This window comes from Bacillus rossius, chromosome 7, assembly GCF_032445375.1.
Source record: "Bacillus rossius redtenbacheri isolate Brsri chromosome 7, Brsri_v3, whole genome shotgun sequence".
Classification (NCBI taxonomy): domain Eukaryota; kingdom Metazoa; phylum Arthropoda; class Insecta; order Phasmatodea; family Bacillidae; genus Bacillus; species Bacillus rossius.
In genome coordinates, this window is record NC_086335.1 from 358,296 (window position 1) to 377,790 (window position 19,495).

The 19,495-nt window shown below is 38.8% G+C and overlaps 1 protein-coding gene across 1 annotated transcript in view; it reads right to left on the bottom strand.

Moving 5' to 3' along the window:
* LOC134533632 (large ribosomal subunit protein uL1m) overlaps positions 1-19,495 on the bottom strand; it is a 206,308-nt gene that overhangs the window by 96,965 nt on the left and 89,848 nt on the right. The gene's annotated exons all lie outside the window — the stretch shown is intronic.

The following is a 19,495-nucleotide window of genomic DNA, read 5'->3' on the forward strand; positions in this document are numbered from 1 at the left end:
CACATCAATTCCAAACTGATACATAAAATCAAGTAATGGAAAATCTCGATCGAGTTCGTCAATGGACAAAATCAGTCCATAGGGGTAGAAATGGGGAAGGTTTTTTTTAACAGAAAAATCGCAACAACTTCCATAATATGATGCATATCGCATCCGTGTGAACATAAAGCTTAAAGGAAAAAATAGGAAGAACTTTTGTCTGAATAAGTTTTTGATACGACCAACCATAACTGCAAGGGGTGTAAAAATTAAAGTGTTTCGGACCAAAAAAATCGTAACTCTCTTATTATGCATACTATCGAATCCGTTATAATTCTTCAAAAACCTTGTAATTTTTTTAACTAAATCTTTTGTCGGAAACAATTTTTGATTAGACGAACCATTTTTGCAGGGGTTAAACAGGAATTGACAAAAAAAAATCATTGCTCCCTTAGTAGGCACACCATCGAATATGTTCTAACTGTTTGTAAATCTTATAAACGTTATCAAAAAATTTTGTCTGAAACAATTTTAGATACACCCAATCATTGCAGAGTTATCCTTAATTTTCGCTATAGCAAAAAACTATGGGGAAATATTGAATAAACACAATCTCTTTCATTGCTATATCAATTTGTTATTTAATTTGAGGTGTTGCAGTTACTAGGAAACATGTATCACATTTAAAGAATATTCATATTTTTAAATTTTTATATAACCAAGCATCACTGCAATGGGTGAAATAACAAAAAAAAATCATTGTTTGAGTAACTACGCTATATAATATATACGTCTTAATTTTTTATAAAAATTCGAAATACTATCTCAAACCTTTATCAAATAAATAAATACTACAAAATATACGGGCGAAAGGGATTTTTAATATAATGCCATTGATTTTAACACCAACACAGTATGTACAAGAAAAGGGTAATGTAATTATTTAAAAAAAAATTACCGCTAGTTATAAATTAATAAATTCTTTAAACTCTAAACCAATAAAACGGCTAATAATATAAATATATATAACATAAATATATACATATGAATGGACTGGAATTACTTTTCCGGGGAAAAAAAAATACAATATGTGATTACAATGTAGAACAAGTACATAAAAATACTTACTCAAGTTGGCGTCGATGGGCTTCTTTCCATTTCCTGCTGTGCTTCATTTTAAATACACGTCCACTTACTATTGCTGATACTAGTGTTGTGTTTTGACCGTTTCGAAGCGATAATATTCCCGCCTGAACTCCTGCGATATTCGAGGCATCTAGTGAGTAAACTCGGAACTAACCGGAGCTCTAGCGGCAAACTGTTGAACTCGTTCCTTTCATCAGCGGCAAGTGACAGTTAAATCACAATATTTTGTACTCAGATTATTTAAATTCTGTACGTTGTATTAAAAAAATTAAACCGAAGAATTGTTCATTGTACCTCCTTTAAGTTGTGTGCAAAGTAACAGCCGTGTACCGTTTAAATATATACCTAATATTTAGTTTTGAAAATTTCTAAATTAAAATTAAATAAGAAAGAATTTTTTGAGAAAATTTTCATCATCATATTTACAAAATTCAAAGTTTTATTTACAATTCTACGGTTTATTAATTTTTTTATCTACTACGATATTCATGGGAGAAATAATTTTCTTGGAGGCTGCAAAACTAAGGATCTTAGCCTTAAGCGTGTAAGGTACAAGAATTGAATAAATTATGTTTTCACAGCATTCTACTGGACTTTTTTTTAAAAATAAAGAAGAGCAAATTGCTATTATTAAAATTTTCTCTGTATTCTATGTGAAAATTATGACGTTGCACGTAGGAGAATAGAAGCTGTAAGCAACATTTTGAACGGGATTTTAAGGCTAAGATCCTTAGTTTTGCAGCCTCCAAGAAAATTATTTCTGCCATGAATATCGTAGTAGATAAAAAATATATATAAACGGCAGAATTGTAAACAAAACTTTAAATTTTGTAAATATGATGATTAAAATTTTCTCAAAAAATGCTTTCTTATTTAATTTTAATTTTGAAATTTTCAAAACTAAATATTAGGTATATATTTAAACGGTACACGGCTGTTACTTTGCACACAACTTAAAGGAGGTACAATGAACAATTCAGCCGTATAATTTTTTTAATACAACGTACAGAATTTAAATAATCTGAGTATAAAATATTGTGATTTAACTGTCACTTGCCGCTTATGAAAGGAACGAGTTCAACAGTTTGCCGCTAGAGCTCCGATTAGTTCCGAGTTTACTCACTAGATGCCTCGAATATCGCAGGAGTTCAGGCGGGAATATTACCGCTTCAAAACGGTCAAAACACAACACTAGTATCAGCAATAGTAATCAATGAATTGAAAACCGTCTCACGTTATCGACAATTTCTATAGATATACTAGCTGCAGTACCCGGCTTTGTCCGGGCTGAACACCGGGTGATATATTGTCCGCGGGTTACAGCACAATGGATAGCGATATGTCCAGTGTGGTGGACACTAAGAAATGACACATAATTACTGTTTGTGTATCTGTGACCTATGGTTTTCTGTTTACCCATGGCGATCGGTTGAAAGCTTTAGAAGTTGATGCGCTACAGCGCCATCTAGCGGCGAGTTACAAAAAAAATTGTTAGCATAAAAACCTTCTCCATGATAAAAACACTTCGATGTGCCAACTTTCATGGCGATCGGTCAAACGGTGTAAGAGTTAATCGACGACATACATGCCAACATCCAATTTATATATATTCTTATATTTCGAAATTTTGGGGCTTTCACTTTTGCGGAAAGTGGATGTTCAGGACCTCGAATGGTTTGGAACACTCCATCTCGAAAGAATAGATATTTGAAATTCCTGAAATTGTCAAAATTTTGGGGCTTTGTTCCCAGAGGGGGGCGGGGGGTTCGAGGACCCTGAATGGCTCGAAAACACTTAAAATCGAAAGAGATAGATTTTTCAAATTTTTTAAACTTTCGAAATTTTGGGGCTTTAACCACCTGAGGGGGGGGGGGGGGGAGGGTTGACGTTGAGGACCCCGAATGGCTCGGAAACACTCCAAATTGAAAGAGATATAAAGGAATATAAGAATGTAGGCATTTACTGTACTCCTATCTACCATAATAACAATATTGACAAATAGAAAGCTTATTACCTACCTATTAATAATAATCTAAATAAATTAATAAATAACTCTATGTTTAAGAATTTACGTACATACATAATATTAAACTTCAAACTATACACACCAAAAAAAAACTAAGGATGTTTGTGAAACTATATTTATTTGTCATAATGTTTAAAACATTTGTAGGATTTCTTTATATGTATAACTGTGGTGGCAATATTCCGCTTATCCAAAGGAGTATAGAAATTAATAGAGACATCACTCCCTGTACACACCACAAATCTTTGAATTAAGTATAAAAAAAACATAGTCCAAAATGAAACAAAAAGTATAAATAACAACTAATTGGACAAAAAAATTATACAACTGGAATGACAATGTTAACATCCGCCTGAAATTTAATAGAAGTAGGTAGGTAAGAATATATATATATAAGAAATTAAATGAAATTAAAACATACATAAATAAAATTATCTCACACTCAACCAAACATAATGTTTAATATGAAATAAAGGAAGATGGCAATTACACGTAACTATTCTAATTAATAAAAAAAATCAACTTTCCTGAAATAGTTAAATTCAAATTTTTCAACAATATATTATATAATTGATAAATATTTCTGGTCTTCGGTCTCAGCAGCCCTCTAAGACTCTTGACGCTCAGCAGATAAATTATAAACACTAAACCAAACTCCTTGCAAATAAGTAGGTAATGTAAAAAAAAATAACAATATTGACAAATAGAAAATATTAATAGGCCCTACCTACCTATGAATAAATTTCAAAGAAATTTATAACTTTAAGAATTTATGTACCTACATAATATTAAACTTGAAACTATCCACACAATAAAAACCTAAGAATGTTAGTGAAACTAATTTTTTTTATTTGTCATAATACCTAAAATACGTATGTTTCCAAAATGAAACAAAGTATAAATAATGACCAATTTGACAAAAAAAAATTGTACAACTCGAATGACATTGAAAACATACACGTGAAATTTAAAAGAATTATGAGTTTCCTAGGTAGGGAAAAAATAAATATATAGAATAAATTAAATTTAAAAAATGGGTGCGCATGAGAAGTTATTCTTCATTGGCATCATTAAAAAATAGTTTTTAATTGCATGCAAAAATATTGCGTGGAGTCCCTCCGCGTGGAAAAGTGAAACTTCGTAATGTGGAAATGAAAATAGGAATGGGTAGAAATTGACTTTTAGTGAAATCATATTGTATCAAATCAAACTAAAAAAATAAAGGAAATAAATTTGAAACGATTCATAGATTGATCTTCAGAGAGAGCGAGACACCTATTGAATGTCTATAAAACTAACTTTTTTATGAGAGCAGATTTTCATGAAATAAATCATGAAATCATTCAACGATAAAACCTGTTTATTTAACTAAGCGGACGGGTTCGCCCCAAGGAGAAAATAACACGGCGAGACCTCGTGGACATAGAGAAATGACACACTCACTATTTATGTGTCTATGAAACATGATTTTTTTCTGCAATTTAAATTGTAATATACAAAAACGGTATTGAAAATTGAAACAAATATGGCGACACTACAAACTGTCAAGAGCTTTTTTTTTCTTACTCTCTACTTAGTTCCTTACAATAGCAAAACGTAACGTAATGGCTTGAAAGCTATTGCTCGGCAGACATAGAGGAATGACACTAACAGTTTGTATATCTATGACACACATTACATTTTTTAGTTTTTTCTTAACTCAGAATCGAGATAAAATATCCAATTGTGAATCTAAACCATCCTCGAATCCCCGTGAACTCACACAAAAAATTTCATCAAAATCGGTCCAGCCGTCTAGGAGTTCAGTGACATACACACGCACACAAGAAATATATATATAAAGAAGATTTGTCAGCTTCTCAGTGATGTAAATTATAATTAATATGCTTCACTTGCCGTGACAAATTTTTCATAGAATATTTTTGATTTAAAATCATCTAACTACAATTACTGAATTGTTTTAGTAGATAGAGATTTATTATAATAGTTGGGCGCCTTAAAAATAGTGTGATCGCCCCTTAACTTTAGCTCTTGTGTTCCTAGTCTGCCATGACTAGTTTAACCGGGCCACGTTCGCGTGGTTGTACTGATTTCGTTCACTGTAATGCGTATACTTTGTGAACCTCAATTCCTTCCGTTATGGAGCTATACATTTTGTTTTGTGCTCGTTGAATTTCCCCATTTTGCATAACTCAGGACAGGCCATTGCCTTGATGTACGTTACGAGCATAGGTGCTATGTTGAGCCCAACACACGTAAATTCGATGTTAGGCGTTTGGCCGATTCTTTCTGTGACACGTGTGACACGTAATGGTTTTTTTTTTTCTGACGCACTACTTACGTTTGCCTGGGGGCATGTAATTTACGATTGTAACGTACTTAAAGTAGAACTTCTGAATGATACCTTAAGATATGTACTTACGGCTTCGATTTACGACGTCGTATTTTAGAGTCCCAAAAATGTTGGATGTAATATATGTCTTGTTTGATTTAGCCTCATGTTAAATAGCCTTAAGTGGGATGCTCGCATATTATAGTATCACTACGTATATTACTAGGGACATGTGTAAAGTTCTTTTATAAGTATGGTTATTGTAGACTTATTTTGTTTCTATGTCACTGACATATAATCTATTACTTTTGGCTGACTGTATACTCGGCAACACGCTTCTCTATTACTGTTACTATGCATTGCGTGTAATCACCTTATTTAAATTGACAACTAGTCTATCTGATGTAAACAGACTTATAGCGCGCATTTAGTTGGAGATAAACTGAGTTGTACCTGTTAAATCACATATTTTTATATTATTATATTGTATTGATTGACATCTATGTATCGTGTAATCGTGATTGTAATCGATTTAAATATTATAATAGACCCCAGTAAAAGCGTCTAATGTTGTAATGGGCAAAATCTCCTGTTATTCGTTACTCAGTACACTATTAGTCCCTCACTCTGTTGTGCATAACATAATGCACGTCTTAATTCAAATTTAGTATTTCTCTTGCTCTTATCCAGAGCGGTAAAGTTGGGGCGTTTTGGGTGGAGTTCGAACCCAGTAGGCTGCAAATTTACTGCGCAACTCTGCTATTCAGAGTTTGGGTTTTGTGTGTTTGAGTTTTCTGTTACTAGTGTCATGGCGTCGGCGGCAACTACGTGGATCTACAAATTAAGGAGGTCCGAACTCGTCGAGTATCTCACCGAAAATGGCATCGCCTTCAGTGAGACGAGTACCGTGGCCGAACTCCGGACGTTACTTGTTCGATACGTCCGTGAGGATAGTGAGACGTCGGCGGCCGCCCAACCGCAGCAGTCTCCTCTCCCTGTGAGTCCTTCCAGTAACCATTTTAGTTTAAAGTTATTTTTTAACTCACTTAAGACATTGCCGCGCCTTGAAGGCAGCAATCCGAGGGCAGCATGTGATTTCCTAATTTGCGCAGGGCAGATTGCGAAGCTGCAGCTCGTATCTGAAGCCGAATTTCTTAAATCACTACTTAGTTTGGTAGGCGAGTCCTATTTGCAGCTGTTAACTGATTCTATTGCAAAAGGGAAATCTGTTGATCAGTTTAAAAAAACTGTGTTACAATTTGTTTGCCCGCCACGTATTTTAGAATCTTGTAAAAGGGATCTAGTTTTTCGTTTTCAGCTCCCTAATGAGCCGCTCTTGCAATACGTGAATTCTGTGGCAGCCTATGCTGAGGTACTGGAAGTAGGCATGCCCGAGTCTGAGTTTGTTCAGGTAGTTTTAGGAAATGTGTCACCTATAGTTACGCAAAATTGCGCCATGCTGACCCCGCCCAATAACTTGGAGACACTCCGCAAATGGAGCGGTGATTTGGAGAACCGGCTGATTACGTTAAAGAAGTATCACGATGAAGTTTTGAGTGTAAAGAAAGAGAGTAGATTCCCCGCAGAAACTGGTAATTCACGTCGTCTTTAGACGTGTCTGCTAATTCAGAACGCAGTCCTAGGCGTGAACCCGCCTTAGTGCAGGTTGGTAACCCTCGTTCGCAGACTAAGGAGACGAGCACGAGACACTACCCCGCGGCACAGTCTAATGCGCCCGCGATTGCCAATGCCCGCGGCAGGTGTGCCAACTGCAGCGCGTTTGGGCACACGACCCGAGTGCACGCAGCCCGTCCTTGACGTGTCCCAGCGCGCGTGCTTTCGTTGCAAACGCACGGGTCACTACCGTGATAGCTGTCCGGAAAACGCAGGGGCGCTGGACGGGTGCATGTCGCCAGCCCCCCCACCTCCGCCGATCAGGATTAAATTTTGTCAGTGGTTTGTGCTCAGTTTGTGCTAGTTTGTGCCGCAAATTTTAGAGTATGTGCTAGTCTGGTTAATGAGATATTAATTAATTAAAGTGGGGGCCTAGCATGTCGCCAGCCCCCCCACCTCCGCCGATCAGGATTAAATTTTGTCAGTGGTTTGTGCTCAGTTTGTGCCGCAAATTTTAGAGTATGTGCTAGTCTGGTTAATGAGATATTAATTAATTAAAGTGGGGGCCTAGCATGTCGCCAGCCCCCCCACCTCCGCCGATCAGGATTAAATTTTGTCAGTGGTTTGTGCTCAGTTTGTATTAGTTTGTGCCGCAAATTTTAGAGTTTGTGCTAGTCTGGTTAATGAGATATTAATTAATTAAAGTGGGGGCCTAGCATGTCGCCAGCCCCCCCACCTCCGCCGATCAGGATTAAATTTTGTCAGTGGTTTGTGCTCAGTTTGTATTAGTTTGTGCCGCAAATTTTAGAGTTTGTGCTAGTCTGGTTAATGAGATATTAATTAATTAAAGTGGGGGCCTAGCATGTCGCCAGCCCCCCCACCTCCGCCGATCAGGATTAAATTTTGTCAGTGGTTTGTGCTCACTTTGTGCCACAAATTTTAGAGTTTGTGCTAGTCTGGTTAATGAGATATTAATTAATTAAAGTGGGGGCCTAGCATGTCGCCAGCCCCCCCACCTCCGCCGATCAGGATTAAATTTTGTCAGTGGTTTGTGCTCAGTTTGTATTAGTTTGTGCCGCAAATTTTAGAGTTTGTGCTAGTCTGGTTAATGAGATATTAATTAATTAAAGTGGGGGCCTAGCATGTCGCCAGCCCCCCCACCTCCGCCGATCAGGATTAAATTTTGTCAGTGGTTTGTGCTCAGTTTGTGCCGCAAATTTTAGAGTTTGTGCTAGTCTGGTTAATGAGATATTAGTTAATTAAAGTGGGGGCCTAGCATGTCGCCAGCCCCCCCACCTCCGCCGATCAGGATTAAATTTTGTCAGTGGTTTGTGCTCAGTTTGTGCCACAAACTTTAGAGTATGTGCTAGTCTGGTTAATGAGATATTAATTAATTAAAGTGGGGGCCTAGCATGTCGACAGCCCCCCCCCCCCTTGCCAATCTCGATTAAATTTTGTCAGTGGTTTGTGTTCAGATTGTGCTAGTTTGTGCCACAAATATTAGAGTTTGTGCTAGTCTGGTTAATGAGCTTATTAATTATTAAAGTGGGGGCCTAGCATGTCCCCAGCCCCCCCACCTCCGCCGATCAGGATTAAATTTTGTCAGTGGTTTGTGCTCAGTTTGTATTAGTTTGTGCCGCAAATTTTAGAGTTTGTGCTAGTATGGTTAATGAGATATAAATTAATTAAAGTGGGGGCCTAGGATGTCGCCAGCCCCCCCACCTCCGCCGATCAGGATTAAATTTTGTCAGTGGTTTGTGCTCAGTTTGTATAAGTTTGTGCCGCAAATTTTAGAGTTTGTGCTAGTCTGGTTAATGAGATATTAATTAATTAAAGTGGGGGCCTAGCATGTCGCCAGCCCCCCCGAATCCGCCGATCAGGATTAAATTTTGTCAGTGGTTTGTGCTCAGTTTGTATTAGTTTGTGCCGCAAATTTTAGAGTTTGTGCTAGTCTGGTTAATGAGATATTAATTAATTAAAGTGGGGGCCTAGCATGTCGCCAGCCCCCCCACCTCCGCCGATCAGGATTAAATTTTGTCAGTGGTTTGTGCTCAGTTTGTATTAGTTTGTGCCGCAAATTTTAGAGTTTTTGCTAGTCTGGTTAATGAGATATTAATTAATTAAAGTGGGGGCCTAGCATGTCGCCAGCCCCCCCACCTCCGCCGATCAGGATTAAATTTTGTCAGTGGTTTGTGCTCAGTTTGTATTAGTTTGTGCCGCAAATTTTAGAGTTTGTGCTAGTCTGGTTAATGAGATATTAATTAATTAAAGTGGGGGCCTAGCATGTCGCCAGCCCCCCCACCTCCGCCGATCAGGATTAATTTTGTCAGTGGTTTGTGCTCAGTTTGTGCCACAAATTTTAGAGTTTGTGCTAGTCTGGTTAATGAGATATTAATTAATTAAAGTGGGGGCCTAGCATGTCGCCAGCCCCCCCACCTCCGCCGATCAGGATTAAATTTTGTCAGTGGTTTGTGCTCAGTTTGTGCCGCAAATTTTAGAGTATGTGCTAGTCTGGTTAATGAGATATTAATTAATTAAAGTGGGGGCCTAGCATGTCGCCAGCCCCCCCGAATCCGCCGATCAGGATTAAATTTTGTCAGTGGTTTGTGCTCAGTTTGTATTAGTTTGTGCCGCAAATTTTAGAGTTTGTGCTAGTCTGGTTAATGAGATATTAATTAATTAAAGTGGGGGCCTAGCATGTCGCCAGCCCCCCCACCTCCGCCGATCAGGATTAAATTTTGTCAGTGGTTTGTGCTCAGTTTGTGCCGCAAATTTTAGAGTATGTGCTAGTCTGGTTAATGAGATATTAATTAATTAAAGTGGGGGCCTAGCATGTCGCCAGCTCCCCACATCCGCCGATCAGGATTAAATTTTGTCAGTGGTTTGTGCTCAGTTTGTATTAGTTTGTGCCGCAAATTTTAGAGTTTGTGCTAGTCTGGTTAATGAGATATTAATTAATTAAAGTGGGGGCCTAGCATGTCGCCAGCCCCCCCACCTCTGCCGATCAGGATTAAATTTTGTCAGTGGTTTGTGCTCAGTTTGTATTAGTTTGTGCCGCAAATTTTAGAGTTTGTGCTAGTCTGGTTAATGAGATATTAATTAATTAAAGTGGGGGCCTAGCATGTCGCCAGCCCCCCCCACCTCCGCCGATCAGGATTAAATTTTGTCAGTGGTTTGTGCTCAGTTTGTGCTACAAATTTTAGAGTTTGTGCTAGTCTGGTTAATGAGATATTAATTAATTAAAGTGGGGGCCTAGCATGTCGCCAGCCCCCCCACCTCCGCCGATCAGGATTTAATTTTGTCAGTGGTTTGTGCTCAGTTTGTATTAGTTTGTGCCGCAAATTTTAGAGTTTGTGCTAGTCTGGTTAATGAGATATTAATTAATTAAAGTGGGGGCCTAGCATGTCGCCAGCCCCCCCACCTCCACCGATCAGGATTAAATTTTGTCAGTGGTTTGTGCTCAGTTTGTGCCACAAATTTTAGAGTTTGTGCTAGTCTGGTTAATGAGATATTAATTAATTAAAGTGGGGGCCTAGCATGTCGCCAGCCCACCCACCTCCGCCGATCAGGATTAAATTTTGTCAGTGGTTTGTGCTCAGTTTGTGCCACATATTTTAGAGTTTGTGCTAGTCTGGTTAATGAGATATTAATTAATTAAAGTGGGGGCCTAGCATGTCGCCAGCCCCCCCACCTCCGCCGATCAGGATTAAATTTTGTCAGTGGCTTTTGCTCAGTTTGTGCCGCAAATTTTAGAGTTTGTGCTAGTCTGGTTAATGAGATATTAGTTAATTAAAGTGGGGGCCTAGCATGTCGCCAGCCCCCCCACCTCCGCCGATCAGGATTAAATTTTGTCAGTGGTTTGTGCTCAGTTTGTGCCACAAATTTTAGAGTATGTGCTAGTCTGGTTAATGAGATATTAATTAATTAAAGTGGGGGCCTAGCATGTCGACAGCCCCCCCCCCTGCCAATCTCGATTAAATTTTGTCAGTGGTTTGTGTTCAGTTTGTGCTAGTTTGTGCCACAAATATTAGAGTTTGTGCTAGTCTGGTTATTGAGCTTATTAATTATTAAAGTGGGGGTCTAGCATGTCCCCAGCCCCCCCACCTCCGCCGATCAGAATTAAATTTTGTCAGTGGTTTGTGCTCAGTTTGTTTTAGTTTGTGCCGCAAATTTTAGAGTTTGTGCTAGTCTGGTTAATGAGATATTAATTAATTAAAGTGGGGGCCTAGCATGTCGCCAGCCCCCCCACCTCCGCCGATCAGGATTAAATTTTGTCAGTGGTTTGTGCTCAGTTTGTATTAGTTTGTGCCGCAAATTTTAGAGTTTGTGCTAGTCTGGTTAATGAGATATTAATTAATTAAAGTGGGGGCCTAGCATGTCGCCAGCCCCCCCACCTCCGCCGATCAGGAATAAATTTTGTCAGTGGTTTGTGCTCAGTTTGTGCCACAAATTTTAGAGTTTGTGCTAGTCTGGTTAATGAGATATTAATTAATTAAAGTGGGGGCCTAGCATGTCGCCAGCCCCCCCACCTCCGCCGATCAGGATTAAATTTTGTCAGTGGTTTGTGCTCAGTTTGTATTAGTTTGTGCCGCAAATTTTAGAGTTTGTGCTAGTCTGGTTAATGAGATATTAATTAATTAAAGTGGGGGCCTAGCATGTCGCCAGCCCCCCCACCTCCGCCGATCAGGATTAAATTTTGTCAGTGGTTTGTGCTCAGTTTGTATTAGTTTGTGCCGCAAATTTTAGAGTTTGTGCTAGTCTGGTTAATGAGATATTAATTAATTAAAGTGGGGGCCTAGCATGTCGCCAGCCCCCCCACCTCCGCCGATCAGGATAAAATTTTGTCAGTGGTTTGTGCTCAGTTTGTATTAGTTTGTGCCGCAAATTTTAGAGTTTGTGCTAGTCTGGTTAATGAGATATTAATTAATTAAAGTGGGGGCCTAGCATGTCGCCAGCCCCCCCACCTCCGCCGATCAGGATTAAATTTTGTTAGTGGTTTGTGCTCAGTTTGTGCCACAAATTTTAGAGTTTGTGCTAGTCTGGTTAATGAGATATTAATTAATTAAAGTGGGGGCCTAGCATGTCGCCAGCCCCCCCTCCTCCGCCGATCAGGATTAAATTTTGTCAGTGGTTTGTGCTCAGTTTGTGCCACAAATTTTAGAGTTTGTGCTAGTCTGGTTAATGAGATATTAATTAATTAAAGTGGGGGCCTAGCATGTCGCCAGCCCCCCCACCTCCGCCGATCAGGATTAAGTTTTGTCAGTGGTTTGTGCTCAGTTTGTATTAGTTTGTGCCGCAAATTTTAGAGTTTGGTGCTAGTCTGGTTAATGAGATATTAATTAATTAAAGTGGGGGCCTAGCATGTCGCCAGCCCCCCCACCTCCGCCGATCAGGATTAAATTTTGTCAGTGGTTTGTGCTCAGTTTGTATTAGTTTGTGCCGCAAATTTTAGAGTTTGTGCTAGTCTGGTTAATGAGATATTAATTAATTAAAGTGGGGGCCTAGCATGTCGCCAGCCCCCCCACCTCCGCCGATCAGGATTAAATTTTGTCAGTGGTTTGTGCTCAGTTTGTGCCACAAATTTTAGAGTTTGTGCTAGTCTGGTTAATGAGATATTAATTAATTAAAGTGGGGGCCTAGCATGTCGCCAGCCCACCCACCTCCGCCGATCAGGATTAAATTTTGTCAGTGGTTTGTGCTCAGTTTGTGCCACAAATTTTAGAGTTTGTGCTAGTCTGGTTAATGATATTAATTAATTAAAGTGGGGGCCTAGCATGTCGCCAGCCCCCCCACCTCCGCCGATCAGGATTAAATTTTGTCAGTGGTTTGTGCTCAGTTTGTATTAGTTTGTGCCGCAAATTTTAGAGTTTGTGCTAGTCTGGTTAATGAGATATTAATTAATTAAAGTGGGGGCCTAGCATGTCGCCAGCCCCCCCACCTCCGCCGATCAGGATTAAATTTTGTCAGTGGTTTGTGCTCAGTTTGTGCCACAAATTTTAGAGTTTGTGCTAGTCTGGTTATTGAGATATTAATTAATTAAAGTGGGGGCCTAGCATGTCGCCAGCCCCCCCACCTCCGCCGATCAGGATTAAATTTTGTCAGTGGTTTGTGCTCAGTTTGTGCCACAAATTTTAGAGTTTGTGCTAGTCTGGTTAATGAGATATTAATTAATTAAAGTGGGGGCCTAGCATGTCGCCAGCCCCCCCCCCACCTCCGCCGATCAGGATTAAATTTTGTCAGTGGTTTGTGCTCAGTTTGTTTTTAGTTTGTGCCGCAAATTTTAGAGTTTGTGCTAGTCTGGTTAATGAGATATTAATTAATTAAAGTGGGGGCCTAGCATGTCGCCAGGCCCCCCACCTCCGCCGATCAGGATTAAATTTTGTCAGTGGTTTGAGCTCAGTTTGTGCCACAAATTTTAGAGTTTGTGCTAGTCTGGTTAATGATATATTAATTAATTAAAGTGGGGGCCTAGCATGTCGCCAGCCCCCCCACCTCCGCCGATCAGGATTAAATTTTGTCAGTGGTTTGTGCTCAGTTTGTATTAGTTTGTGCCGCAAATTTTAGAGTTTGTGCTAGTCTGGTTAATGAGATATTAATTAATTAAAGTGGGGGCCTAGCATGTCGCCAGCCCCCCCACCTCCGCCGATCAGGATTAAATTTTGTCAGTGGTTTGTGCTCAGTTTGTGCCACAAATTTTAGAGTTTGTGCTAGTCTGGTTAATGAGATATTAATTAATTAAAGTGGGGGCCTAGCATGTCGACAGCCCCCCCCCCCCTTTGCCAATCTCGATTAAATTTTGTCAGTGGTTTGTGTTCAGTTTGTGCTAGTTTGTGCCGCAAATATTAGAGTTTGTGCTAGTCTGGTTAATGAGCTTATTAATTAATTAAAGTGTACGATTGATATCACCCCTACCTCAGCCGATCTCGATTTTATTTTGTCAGTGATTTGTGCTCAGTTTGTGTATGATATTAACTCTATTGGAAAGGTCTATACATACTGTCCTAATTTTAATGGTAACACGGACCCAGCTTTAGAGTTGTGATATTATGTGAAAGAAGACTAAATTATGCATACATATGAGAAATTATGTAATCGTTTACAAAAGTATTTTAAAATACATGTCATCAAGGCGCGTTGATGATAACCCTTTATTGGCTATTTGTAAACTTAAATATTCAGCCGAGTATCACAGCAGTATAGTGGAAATAGGTCTAGACCCATTTCATGTTTATTACTGGAAACCAGCACACCATTTTGTACACCAAGAGTACTGCAAAATTAAGTCGAACCCATCAATTATGATAGATGCAACAGGAGGGTTAGTTAGTAAACTTCAGCGCCCGTTTGGAAATGTTTCTGGTGTAGTGTACCTGTATTCTGTTACATTTCATGACTCTACATCTGGTTTGCAGTACACAGTTGCAAACATGCTTTTAGAAAGTCATCACAAGAGAGTTCAACATTTCCTACAAACGTGGCTACGAAGTGGTGCTCTGACTCCAAAAGAAACTATCAGTGAAGACTCACTAGCCCTTCTGTCTGGACTAGTAAAAAGCTTCACTCAATTTGGTTCTCTTGCAAAATACGTGGAAAACTGTTTTAACAGCATTTTTTTTGTTCTGGCTGTTATGAAATTCCTGACTGTTTCGTACGTTGTGGTGTAGCGCACAAATGACAATTAATAGCAAATTTACCTCCCCTTCACGGCAAGCCAAAAAGGGTTAGACATTTCTACATACGATTTTTAGCCCTGATGGTTCAACGCACGAACATTAATGATGTTAAAATTTTACTGGAGAACATTTTTACAGTAGCACTTAGCGAAATAAACGAAACGACTGCAATCACAGGCGAAAAGATGCACAGTGAAAAAGCAAACAATGTTTTAAAAAATATGTTTCTAACAGGACCAAACCCAGCATTACAAGCAACATTTGAAATTATTTTATTTGACGAAAGTGTTTCAAATACACAAGGAATTACTACTTAATTCACCAAATGGCCACTTAAAATTGCGGCAGAAGTTCACGGAAAGGTTAATGATGAAGGTGACCATGACAAATGATATTATTTCTTACCAGAAATTGTAACAGTCATAAAAATGTTAACCTAAATGGTGCCAATTTTGGGTATGGTTCTTTGACAGCTTCAAGTGCTACAGTAGAAAGCATATTCAATGACATTAAGCACCGTACTTTTCAGAACGTACGTCTGCCAACGACTGGGGACTCATTTCTGGAAAAACATCTGAAATCTGTTGGTGAAATGAAGTTAGTCGCAACGAATATACCAAGCAAAAACATGTTCAAGCACAGAGAGGAAAAAACATCTCATGATTATGTTGAACAACTCCTTTTTTAATCCGATGTAAAGGAAAACAAAACAAAGAAAGTTGGAAATAAAATTAAGAACTGAAAACACAGTGGCGATTGATACACAACATACGCTCATCAATGAACCCAATAAAAGCTTTGCATGTGCCAGAGGTGATTTGCCAACAGGTACTCACACTTGTTGTGTCTACGGCATTCCGTTCCATGTTGCATTTACTGAATATTAACTCCCATATTGAAAGTTCTGAAGAAGGGTATGGCGAGAAACGTATATGCGTGAATTGTGTAAAGAATGGTACTGTCCATACATTATACACTAAAGAAAATAGCTCCACTTATAATATAGATATTCACGAACAGGCGCGTAGGAAGCAAATATTTAATTGGGGGGGGGGGGGGGGGGGGCAAATGAGAGTATCATTATAAGTGGTGGATTTAACAAGGGGGGTGTCCGGGGGCTCTCCCCCGGTAGAAAAAATTGTATTCTAAGGAACAAAATGGTGCTATTTAAGCATCTTTCGTACATAAAAATAGAATGTACTACTAGCAGAAATTTTAATTTTTTTTATAACAAATTTACTTAAGGCTCGGCATCACAAAACAGTGTTCACTTTTCAGTTTTCGCCTCGTAGAATTCATTTTAAATGCAATTTATTGATTTTTCCCACTGCACAGAGTACATAAATTACAAGCACCTTCAAATTTAGTCCCCAGATATCATCAAGTTATCTAGAGCTGTAGAAAAGGCAAATATGTATTTATAACTAAAAATATGTTTCACTAATTGCATCATAATTACATGACGGTGGTTGAAATAAATATTTGTAGTGTGAGATAACATATTTTGCCAACTATCTATAGCTATAGTTACATTTTCTTAATATGTGCTAACAAACAACTGCAATAACAAATACAAGCTATAATCAAATATTTTAGTGAGGCTGAGCCTTGAGTAAACAATTTAACAAAGATGTCATTATCCCACCCATTGCCCACTCTTAAGTAAATTCATTTGAATATCAGGACAGGAGAACTCTTAATGTTACACACCTTTAATTAAATATTCTTAGATGATGCCAATATTCAGAATGTATTGACACAAGCTTATGGTGTACCTAGTGTCCACTAAATATTAATTTAAAACGTGTCAGAAAAACTGCTTGACTATTAATAAATCTGAAAATCTAAATATCTTATGATAAGTTATATGACAAAATAACACAGTCAAATCACAATATAACAAAACTCGGAATAGTGAGCCGTTCAACATATTACTATCATAGCATTTTTCTGTTCCTCATAATTTAATTTACAATACATAAAAACATTCTCAAAATTCTGAGAATTATTTGTACGAACAATCCGTATTTTTTCATTGACAACTACACAGCTACTAGAAATGGCATCACAAGTTTTGATGTAAAGGAAAGAATTATTACAGCACCCAGACTTCATGTTTTGATGAGTAGCAACAGGAAAATTAAACTTTACCAAAAACGCTCTTTCTCTCGACCTTGCGGCAGACAAATTTTTTCATAACCGACTTGATGTCTATTGATGCAGTTTTATCACTATGGATATGAAGCAAAGTCAAAAGAGTGGGACGTCTTTGGGACATTGAAGATCGCAAGTATGTCTTCAAACGACGAAGTGCACTAAATGAACGCTCTGCAGATGCGGCTGGAGCAGGCACAGTCATGATGAGTATCATGAGTCGAGTTACTTGATCGAGCAAAGCACGAGCCGTATCACTCTCTTTACCCAACTTTTCAGCGAATGCTGCACAAGTGTCGGTTACATTTCCAGGAAGATTCTTCAATAACTGCAACTGTGTAAGAAGACTGTCTAAATTGAAATCTTCGGCAAAGACACCGAGTATTGTGCTTAATTCAACTTGTGTAGGTACCCTTCCTTGAAGTTAATTCATCTTGAGCCTTTCAGGTTCACATAGTTGTTCCAGTCCACTCTGCTCAAATCGGTCCGACAGCTTGTTCTTAAGGAGATCTATGATTTGATAGTATTCTAGTCGAAGACCGCCTGTCGCCTGTATTTTGGCTGATGGCTCTGTCATGGACGAATGGTCATAGCGTTGTGGCAACTTTTTCTGTCTGGGCTCCACTGAAACATTCAACTCAAGCTTCTTGGCAGTTTCATGTGTCTGCTGTCTGTTGAAATCTGTTTCTGTTCTTAACTCTTCCAATTTTCTAATCACCAACAGAGCAGAATGCTTTGCACCTGAAGCAGTGATACGTGGATTTTGTAGAGCCCGAGCCAGTTCTTCGCAAGGACTAAACACCTCGATACTTACATTAAGATAGAAAAGTGTTTCAAATTTTCTCAACCTGGCAATCCATCCACGCACAGCAGACTTTCTTTAATCAGAAATGGTTCCTTTTTTGTCATTGATAGCATCCGAAGTTCTCTGAACTCGCTTGTATTCTTTCTTGAATCTTTTAAGTGAATCAACCCTGACACTCCTACATGTAGGGCACAGAGCAAGAAGTTGAGTTGGTTTTACAGTGACCACATCTTCGTCTTCAGCTCCAATTTTGCAAGGAGGCAAAACAATATCTTCGTAGATTTTTCTCCTTTTTGCCGAATCCAAAATTATATTGGATACATCTTTAACTGTCCAGAGTAAATCGCACATTCCATTTCTCTGACGAGCTACTTCTTGCAAGGCTAAGTCAAGTGCATGGTTTGAGCAGTGTACATAAAGAGATTTTGGCTGAATACTCTCTAAAATCGTTTGAACTCCTTTCTCTCTTCCAGACATATTAGCAGATCCATCAAAGCAATGTCCTCTGAGATCAGAAATTGGAAGATTGATTCGTAGAAGCAGATCCTAAATGGCCGCAGCAAATGTCGCCCCCTTGCTATCATGAGGGTTGTAAAATCCTACAAATAACTCTTTGCAACTAAAGTTTGATACATACAGAGAACTGCTCCTGACCAGCACAATCAGTAGTGTCATCTGCAATAACCGAGAACCATGGAGCAATTTCAATTTCAGATACAATTTCACGCAAACCCATGTGAGTCATAATCTCAATTATTTCATTCTGTATTTCAGGACTCAGGTAGTTGTCACAGCCACAGCTCCAGTTCCTCAATTTCTGATTTCCTCTCTTCTAAGAGCATGACAAGATTACCAGTGCCACTTTCGTGACCTCGTAAAGCATTTCCAGAGCGCACTAAATAACGAATAGAGCTAATCATAGCAAGTAAGCAGATTTGAGCTTTCATTTGCTCCCTCACATGAGCATCTGACATTTGAGAAACGACCGGAACAAATTTTTCCCTGCTTATTATCAGCTGCTAACATTTATTGTGGAATGTACTACTCCTTTGATGACCTGCAAATGTTGCTGTCGCATCCTTCCAGGAGCGGAAGCGCACATAAATAATTCTAATTCTGCATCACTATACCATGGCCTGTATTCCTTGCTCACCATGTTGCATGCCCTAATACACACGAAGCACAAAACACTATCGTTTACACTATCATAGTGAAGCCATCCGTAATCGCTAAACCACTGATGCCGCGCTCTCCTTCCACGACTAGTTCCGTCGGTTCTGGTAGGAAAGATAAATGTACTTTGAGGATGACATTTCTCGCTGGTAAAAGAAATATCAGGAACTTTACTGTCCCTGGCTTGCCGGGTATTTCTATTTCTCGGGTCAACCACACATTTTTCCTCTGGTCCATTTTCAGCAAGAGTAGAAGAACCTAAAATAAATCAAATTATTTATTGACATATTGTATTGTACATAACATAAATAGCTTAAATAAATGTACCTATAGTCGTGGTATACTTCTTACTTGGACAACCATTGCTTATAATTAGCAATGTAAACATAAGTGCGAAATGAACTGTAGAAACAAAGGCAAACTCACTGCATGGCGAGTTATTTTTTAAACTAGATTGGCTGTACGCCAATGTCATATGTTATTATGAATCTAACTTAAGGGGAGTCTGACTGTCCTATCTTGCCCAGGTTAAAAATGCTATGTTTGTGTCCCATTAGTAGTATAGGTTGACCGGTCCGGGCACTGGGTCCTGG